This window comes from Phocoena phocoena, chromosome 3 (assembly GCF_963924675.1).
Source record: "Phocoena phocoena chromosome 3, mPhoPho1.1, whole genome shotgun sequence".
NCBI classification, from domain to species: domain Eukaryota; kingdom Metazoa; phylum Chordata; class Mammalia; order Artiodactyla; family Phocoenidae; genus Phocoena; species Phocoena phocoena.
This window is the reverse complement of record NC_089221.1, coordinates 60,572,296-60,582,579: the sequence shown is the minus strand read 5'-3', so window position 1 is coordinate 60,582,579 and position 10,284 is coordinate 60,572,296.

Sequence of the window (10,284 nt, the reverse complement as noted above, 5' to 3'; positions counted from 1 at the left end):
AGATGCATCGTTGTGCTCTGTCTCCTGTCCCATTCCTCAGCCCTCCAAGTCTCCACCCCTGCCCTCCCCACCCTTCCAAGTCGCTGAACTTCTTGAGAGGAACCAGGACGTTGTATAGCTGTTTCTGAGCCGTGTAGTTGAAAGGAGTACAGGTGGTGTGATGACAGCGGGAAGATCAGATGATAGCTCATCATTAAAGAGCTGGGCAGAGTTTGATTCTATTAATAAAAACTCTTTCAACAAAGTTAACCTGGCACTTCTACCTGATAACACACATAATCTCCTATGTAGTTCCATATATAGTGCATTTGGCATCAGTTGTTAAATCAGGGACATAAATTACTGTACTTACTATTAATTTAAATACTCAAACCAAGTTCCTTATTTTACCATTCATCAGTATTCAGAGTCAACAAGGATTTGTTTTCTCTTGGAACATGTGCAAAGTTGCATCCATGGGAAACGGAGATGGAGATTTAAGAAACAGCCCTATGTGGAGAAAAGGGAACCCTCCTACACTGTTGGTGGGAATGTAAGTTGGTGCAGCCACTGTGGAAAACAATATGGAGGTTCCTCAGAAAACTAAAAACAGAATTACCACATGATCCAGCAATCCCACTCCTGGGCATATATCCAGACAAAACTATAATTCAAAAAGATACATGCACCCCTACGTTCATAGCAGCACTATTCACAATTGGCAAGTCATGGTAACAACCTAAATGTCCACTGACAGATGAATGGATGAAGAAGATGTGATACATATATACAATGGAATACTACTGGGCCATAAAAAAGAATGAAATAATGCCATTTGCAGCCACATGGATGCAACTAGAGATCATCAAACTAAGTGAAGTAAGTCAGAGAAAGACAAATACCATATGCTATCACTTGTATGTGGAATCTAAACTATTTCACAAATGAACCTATCTATGAAACAGAAACAGAATTACAGACATAGAGAACAGACTGGTGGCTGCCAAGGGGGAGGGAGTTGGGGGAGGGATGGAGTGGGAGGTAGGGGTTAGCAGATGTAAGCTATTATATATAGAACGGACACACAACAAGATCCTTCTGTATAGCACAGGGAGCTATATTCAATATCCTGTGATACACCGTAATGGAAAAGAATATTAAAGAAAAGAATGTGTGTGTGTGTATATATATATATATGTATGTATAACAATCACTCTGGATACAGCGGTAATTAACACAACATTGTAAATCAACTATACTTCAATTAAAAAAAAAAGAAGAAGAAAGAAACAGCCCTAGATCTGCTCTTCAAAATCCTTGCTGCCCCATGCCCTCTCCTAGGGCTCCATCCACTGCCATCCTGATGCCTCCATGTGTCAGAGCCTTAAGCAGCACACCACATGGTTGTTTGCCCTCCGAGGTGGGCTCCTTTGGAATGGTCTTGGGCAGCTCCAGACCCACCCCTGACCCAGCCTTCCCTTCCTCTTGATATCACATTGGGAAGAAAAAGAGGCATCTGAAAGGGGAGCGGGGGGTAGGGTGGGTGGGTGGATGAAGGGCAGAGAGAGGAGGTCCAGAAAGAAAAGAAAGAAGCCTGAGAGTCACAGCACATCGAAGCCTTGCTACACAAATGACTTGGGAGAGGGATAAGCAGAGGGTCTGGGAGAAGCAGCTGGTGAGGCTTTGGCTTCTAAACACCCACATTTCCGTGGCCACCAGAGCACTTCCACGACACAGTTTTTCCTGGCACTAGTATTACTGTGTTTAACCCACAGCGATCCTGTGACACTGGTATTATTCCCATTTTACAGATGTGGAAATGGAAACTTGGGACAGCTAAATCATGTGTCCCAGATCACAGCTGACAGGTGGAGAACACAGCTTTGCAGGAGAGGCAAGCCCGCCCTTCTGAGCCCTCTCTTGACCTCCACACAAACCTAGGCTTCCCACACTGCATATTTAATGAGCTCTTCTGTAGAAAAATAACCCTAAATGCAGAAGAGAGTAAACACACAGAAAGAATTGGGGGTGAAGAGAAGTATGTAGGGGCACAGCTCAAAGCCCAATAAGCATGAATTGTCTGATTTCAGATTCACTCTTAAAAAGAATCATCCAGGGCTTCCCTGGTGGCTCAGTGGTTGGGAGTCCGCCTGCCGATGCAAGGGACGCGGGTTCGTGCCCCGGTCCGGGAGGATCCCACGTGCCACGGAGCGGCTGGGCCTGTGAGCCATGGCCGCTGAGCCTGCGCGTCCGGAGCCCGTGCTCCGCAACAGGAGAGGCCACAGCAGTGAGAGGCCCGCGTACCGCAAAAAAAAAAAAAAAAAAAAAGAATCATCCATATTGCATTCTACTGCACATCTGATCCGTGGTTCAGTATTAAAATATAAGGAGTCCCCGCCTCCAAACTTAGTAAAACTGGCATTCCAGGCAGATATGCCATGTGTACCCTGCGGGCGCCGGGTGTCACAGTGCGAAGGACTCAGGCAGCAGGACAGCCTCCCCGGACGGCTCCCCGCGTCGACGCCAGCTCAGCTCACGCTTGGCTGCACGTGCGCAGGTGGCTTTGAGAACCAGCTGGGAGGTGTCATTCCCAGGAAGCATCTCGTCCAAGGCCCTCCACCCGCTATTCCCGCAGCGCTGGAGTCTGGCTAAGCCCCGTATCACCACCCCTCGCTGTAATCCACAATGACCTGACCCCCTTAACGCGTCGGCGCGCACAGCACCCACTGTCATTGTGCTCACGAAGTAGGGAAGCATGTCAAGAGGAAAAAATGCTGGGCAAAGAGAAAACCAGAACTTTCTCATTCCATCTTGTTTCCCACATCTCGTTTTCATCTGGACGCTCCAAGTCTGTTCTACATTCAAGCTGTATAGTGCTCTTGGAAGGTAGGTTTACGCCAATTTACTATATAAAGCTGAGCAAACCTGTTCTGTACACACTCCAGCATGCAAACCCCAAAGTTCTTTGGTTCTTAATAAGTACTTGGCATGAGCCAAGGTATCTAGAGTAGAGGTAGATAGAGTAGGTACCAAAATCACAGAGACGAGAAGCGGAAAGGTGATTGTCAGGGGAGGCAGAGAGGGGAGAAAGCAGAGCTAGTGTTGAATGGGGACAGTGTTTCCCAAACTGAATGGGAAGCTGAAAAAGGTCTGGAGATGGGTGGTGGCAATGGCTGCACAACGATATGAATGTGCTTAATAACAGAACTGTACACTTAAAAATGGTTAAAATGGTAGATTTACGTTATGTATATTTTATCACATTTGAAAACAAATGCTTACACAGCACTTTCTATATGCCAGGCACTGTTCTCACTTCTTTGCAGATGTCAACTCGTTTAATATCCACAGCCCTACGAGGTGGGTTCTGTCATCATCATCATCCTTGCCCAGCGTCCACAGCTGGCAAGCAGCAGAGCTGAGACACGCAGGCTGGCATTCCAGCTCCCTCACCTCACCCTTAAGCAGTGCTCGGCTGCTTCTCAGCAAGACAGGCAGCTGGGCTCGGGGGACTCACCCATCAATTCACACAGGCACAGACCAGCAGACCCTACTGGTCACAGACCGTTGGGAGAGTCCTAAAGACACGGGACCCCTTAGGCCTCACAGTGATGAATTCCGAAATATCTAGAGGGCTCACCAGAAACAGATCTTGAATCGAACTGAGCCTCTTCAACCAGTTTCATAGAACCAAAGCATTTCAAATTAGAAAAGGTATCTCTCTGGTCTAATTTTCTTTTCAAGACAAGAACTACTGCTAAACTATAGCAGAGAAGAGATGTTTTCTTTCTTGTATGTCTTGTATTTATACTTTCTTTTATTTCTAGAAAGTACACAGAACTGATGATCTATGAAAGAACCGACTTCCAGGAGGTCATACAGATGAAGGTTCAAGGTCTGGGAGAAACTACCTTGAGCAAGTCACTTAATCCTCTCTGGGTTTTACTTTCTTATCTGCCCAATAGGAGTACTTTAAAATCTATCTTCTCCTTAACAGTATTAATGGCTTAAGATTAGTTTAATTTATAGAAAAACACTTTCAAAAATTTAAAATGCTCTTGTCCTAATTCTATCCACTTTGACGTTGTTTAAAAATAAAGATCTAAATAAAGTACTTAATAAGGTCAATAACAATCACATCCAGGTCTCAAACACTGCTCCTAGAGTTCCCACCACTTCTTTTTATTTATTTATTTATTTATTTATGGCTGTGTTGGGTCTTCACTGCTGCACACGGGCTTTCTCTAGTTGCAGCGAGCGGAGGCTACTCTTCTTTGCGGTGCGTGGATTTCTCGTTGCAGTGGCTTCTCTTGTGGAGCACGGGCTCTAGGTGCGCGGGCTTCAGTAGCTGTGGCACGTAGGCTCAGTAGTTGTGGCTCGCGGGCTCTAGAGCGCAGGCTCAGTAGTTGTGGCGCCCGGGCTTAGTTGCTCCGTGGCATGTGGGATCTTCCCAGACCAGGGCTCGAACCCGTGTCCCCTGCATTGGCAGGCAGATTCTTAACCACTGTGCCACCAGGGAAGTCCCCCCCACCAGTTCTTCACACACTGTTACTCATCCATCCAAAGGTAATGAAGTATGAGACATTCACAGTGTACACAGTATTTCACCTCTGCTCAAGGAAAATGCCTTTTCCTTACTGTCAGCATTCTGCACACCTCTCCCAACAACACAGTGGGACAAGTGTAAAGCAGACCAGAGAGCTGAGGACATCATATCAAACGTGAACCCCTCTAGCCTAGGGCTACAGCTTCTCTACCTTCCTTCTCAGTATATTTAATTTTGTGTATACTTCTTAAGAACAAGGGCATTCTATTACATGAACTTGGTATACTTATCTGAATCAGGAAATTTAATATTGATACACTACTATCCAATCCCCAGTCTATGTTCAAGTCTCACCACCTGTCCCAATAATGTCCTTTACAGCTTTCTCTTTGGCCCATGCGTTTTGCTGCCATGTCTCTCTAGCCTCCTTTAATCTGGAACTGTTATCAGCCCTTGTCTTTGTTGATCTCATGTTTGGGGCACTACAGACCATTAATCCTGTAGAATGTCCACCAGTTTAGATTCATCTGATGTTTCCTCATGATTCAATTCAGGTTATGCACCTTTTGCACTTAAACACACAGCAAAACAAGTTGTACGCTTTTCACAGCCTCAAATCAGGAGGCATGTGATGTTGGTTTGTCTCAATGTGGGTGATGTTACCTTCAATCACTTGGTGAAGATGACGTATGCCAGGTTTCTCCACTAAACACTTACTGTTTTTTCCTAAGTAAGTGATTTGGGGGAAGACACTTTGTGACTATGTACTGATAAATATCCTTTCCTCATAAAACTTTCTCCGCCAATGTTAGCATCTGTTGAGGATTTTCTAACTCCATTATTCCTGCTATCAATATTTTGAGGTCGTCAACTGTAAGAGAGAGCCTCCTTTCGCATTTGTTTATATCTGTTTGTGAATTTTATATTCAATCCCACACCTATATTTGATAAACCGACATATAAGTGAAAAAAAATCAAAGTGACCTGAAAAAAAATTTTTAACATGTTAAGAAAGGATTAAAATTTTATACAAGCATCTTCTAAAACTAGAGTTTGCCCAGTCAACGTGCTAAACCTCCAGCCATCAAGTCTACAGCTGATCACCTGCTCTATGACAAAGCCCTGGGTGTACTTCAGATATGGAATACTGTGTCCTGCAGTGATTTACCAGGCTTTGTGCTAGTAGCCTGACATGTAGTTGCTGATCTTCTCAATAACTCTGCTAGACAGATGACCTAATTTACATGGAAGGAAAACAAGGCTCAGAGAGCTGGATGGGGACTTGCCCAAGGCCCTGGGGCCAGGCAAGCCAGATTCAGGTGTGTGGTTCTAGAACCCATGCTCTTCCACATACGGTTCTGTCCCCTCGTATATATACAATAGGACAAAGCTGAACTTTAAAGTTCATTTACCACAGAAACCTCTGCTTCCAGTCATATAACTATTATACTGAAATGAGGTTCTATAACGAGATAATTTAAAACTCTGGAAATTATTAACTTGTGTGTTTTCTCACTATAAATGGTGACACTCTCATTGTACAGCCCCTTCCAGAAAAAAAGTTCAACCAGGACATGGTTTATTTAATCTTCCATTGTATGTCTCTTTAGGTTCAAGTAGCATGAATTTGGTCTTTATTCCTGTAATCATATTGTTAGACGATTTTATGTTTAGGAGAAAGAAGAAAGAGGGGCTATAGTTCAGTAGTGACTTGGGTAGGGAGATGTTTCCACACAACGTTAAAACTCTTCATCTTAAGTGAAGGTAGCATGAGTGGCCAGGTGTGTTCTCAGACTTGCCCTGTGATGCAAAAATTGCACCACTCGGTCCGTTTACTTTGTGTGAGAAAGGATTCACATTCCTTTCCCTCCCCATTACACACACACAGCATGCACACAGTTTACTTACTCACTACTAGAGCTATTCAGGGGGTTAAGTCAATCCATAGGTCTGTATTATGACAAAGACTATAAATGTTATAACCCAGTTTTACTGTTATACCATTTTCATTCAAGGAAGTGAGGTCAGACTGTTGGATGTTAAGAAAGACTTCTTCTAATAAATCATACCATAGGTTTTTATTTTCACCAGAAGGGTGGGATGAAGACAATTAACAACAGCCCCTAGAGAAAATTTGAGAAACAGAGTAGATATATCATCAATCCCTTATAGTCCAATCCCTTTTATAGCTCCCTTAATCTTCTCCACTGGCTTTAGACGACTTTGTGTTCATGGCTCAACTGGAGGGGCTCAGATCACACAGATAAGAATTCAACAACCTCATCTATGAGTAATGCAGGCTTTGGGGCCCAGTTTTTTGCCAGTTCCTTCCCTTCCTCCCCTGGCCATTCCCTAGCCAATGGGTAGGGTTTTTCTACTCCCTATTTCATGGGTAGAACCGCTCTTCCGGATTCCTGGCGTTAATGCAGGGAGAGCTGGGTGCCATCTCCCTACTTCTCCTAGGCCTGAACTTCACTCCACGTGTACCACCCTGAGGCAACTCCTACTCAACACTCAGGCTCTGAATGCCCTCCATCTTTCTGGCACACAGGGGATTCTCATTCTTGCTTTCTTTTAGTGAGGTGCAAGAGGGATGCAACAGTTCAGTTGCATCTGTCTGAAACAGTTCGGTCCACAAAGTTAACCAGAAGGTCGGGAAGCAACGAGTATTAACCACACTTTGCAAGTAAAGACACGGAGGCACAAAAGGTAGTGACTGAAGGGCAAAGGGTACCTGGTTAGTTAACAACTGAACCAGTAGAAACCAACCCAAACATGCATCTGAGACCCACCGGGTCCCAAGTACTGGCTTTGTAAGAAGTAGCATTCTTAGAGTGGTACCTTCTCTTCCCAGAATGCTCCCTTTCCCACCAGGTTTTTAATCCTTTCTTCCTCCTTTGGGTCTTTTCCTCATATTCCATGACTTGGACACAACCCTGTCAAAAGTAGGCACTTCAGGGAATTAATTTCTGTATTCTTTCCTTTAAAAAACAAGTTTACTGAAATGTGCCAGACAGGACCTACAGAAGAATGATTACACAAAGGGAGGAAGAAATCAATGAGAGTTCCAGACTGTGAAGATGATGATCACAGTGATAAAAACATACTAACCACGACTGAGCTCATATAATTGTGCTAGACATTCTCCTAAGCCCTTCACAGAATTTAATGCTCACAAGAGCTGTGGGAGGTAGGTACTACCATTTCCACTCATCAGTGAGAAAACCAAGGCACAGAGCGGTCACTTGTGGAACTTGGATTGGCACCAATGAGTCTGGCTCGAGGACCCAGCTCTTAACCATTAGGCTGTGTTGCCTCAAAGACAGCTCTGGTTTAAGGCGATAAGGGGGCGGGGGGGGGGGGGCTTGCCCTTGAGCCTGGTCATCCTAGTCAGCCTCGAGGTCCTCTGCAGGTCAAGGAAATGAATACAGAGCCAGGACACACCGAGATGAGACTCAGGTAACATGATTATGTTCTGGTATTTGTGAGTCAAGGGATCACACACAGAATCAATACTCTGTCCTTCAAAACAACCACCTGAGAAGGCTGTATGTTCATTCCAACTTGGCTGTCATTACTGGGCACATTTTTAGATGCCTCTTTAGGAATGTCCTTCAACTCAACTACATATTTCTTTGAAATACCCTGAAACTGGGTCCTCAAAGATGTTTGCAAACAACTGGTAGTCAACTTGAGCCAAGCTACAGAAGTAAGGTGGCAAATTGAAGGTTTTATTGCTTCCATTAATTATTTTTCCTTCCTGGGTGAGAACATGACTCTGATGGCAATTCCAAAGGAAAGTAATGAGAAAGTATGAACTAAAGATGTCATTTATTTAAATGTGTAAGAGTTAGATTTTTAACCTCATAACTCCATAGTTTTATCTAACAGACTTTTTTCCCCTCAGGCTTCTCCTCAGTTTGAGGATGACAATGAGAATCTCCTAGTCACTGTAGGCAAACAGTAAAGCACTGAGTTTAAGAATCAGGATTTGACGTAAAATAGACTGGATTCTGATCGTCACTAATCTCTATGCTCCAACTTCCTCGTCACTAATCTCTATTCCTCCAACTTTGCAAAGTGGGATGTCATCTAATTAGTCAGGCTACAGGAAGGAAGACATGGTACTCAAACAGGTAGCTGAAAACAGTTTAATAAAAACATTATTTGCAAAGGCATGAACAAGTTACAGGAAACTAGCAAGGATTGCAGGGTACCTGGGATCTAGCAACAGCAGAGAGCCATCACCGCCCCTGTGTATGAAGGGGTAAGAGGAGGGAGTAGGGCTTCCCTGGTGGCGCAGTGGTTGAGAGTCCGCCTGCCGATGCCGGGGACACGGGTTCGTGCCCCGGTCCGGGAAGATCCCACATGCCGCGGAGCAGCTGGGCCCGTGAGCCATGACCGCTGAGCCTGCGTGTCCGGAGCCTGTGCTCCGCAACGGGAGAGGCCACAACAGTGAGAGACCCACGTACCGCAAAAAAAAAAAAAAAAAAAAAAAAGGAGGGAGTAATTGTAGCAAGAAATTAGCTGCAACAACAGCAGTAGGAAAGGGCCACCCAACAGGAACTGTGGCTTTCAGCAGAGGAACCCGGCACCACCTCTAATCCACAGCCTAGGGAAGGAGAGAGCGCAAAGCAAATAAGCACCCTAACTTATCTCCCCAAAGCCAGAGGGCAAGGGAGCCTACATGGCTGCCAATAATAGCCTGCTTCCCGGGGTACTGAGCACGATGGATCAACACCCAGCCCAGTGTCCCTCACAAAGCTGTTGTGAGCCAATCCTCTCCTAATCACTTCTTTGATGTCTCTATCAGTGGTAAATGCTGTAAGGGCAGGAAGGATCCACGTAATTCACCGCCAGGCCAGAGCACAGCTCAGTCACCGGCACAGGGTGAGTCACTCTTACTAGCTCTCATTATGATACTATTTGAAATAATACCATTGTTGAGGTATGACTGGGTTGCTGTACAACACAGGAAATAAGTAGAGGGCTTATCCCCTTAAAATATAGACCTGGCTCTCCATCCTTGTTCTATTAGCTTGAGAGGTGTGTGATGCCCCAAAAACACCCATCTCAGAATATTGGCTCAGATATAGATCGGTTTAAATCCCATTAAAGCCATAAATCTTTTCTAACGTTACTGAATTTCCCCGATTTGATTATATGAGTATAGTTAATTCCATTTGGTAGATAATAGAAGCTTAAATGTTTCAACCCAACATGAGTATGTCTACTCTTAATTTCTACTAAAGCCATTATACAAAGGTCACTTGGAATCACTACACATTTCAAGAACTGTGCAGTAACCGAGGAGACTTCTCAGTCAAGAGAAAAGAAACAAAGCAAAACAACAATGAAAAGACTGGATTTCTCAAACCTCTCTAGTAACTACAGTGCATGCTAGGCAGACTAGTGCCCACTTGTGCAGATACCACACCTGCTGCAGCTGTTCAGATAATAAAACATCAATACAAGCAAGGTAAGATGTATAACAGGTCCAGGAAGAAAGCAATTCCCTCTCCCAACTTACAGATGTTTACCAAATTAACTTTCATATAGCTTAAAAGTGAAAATCTCACACAGCAACCCCTAAGAATATAGGAATATTTATTTAAAAATTTAAACATCATAGAATTATAGAGAGTAACAAGTGAGTTCTCCTTCCCGCTAACACCCAACTAAGTCCTACTCTCATCCCCATTAGAAAGCTCCATTAACAGTTTGGCGCAATTCCTGTTAAGATTGTTTCCTAGATTTTG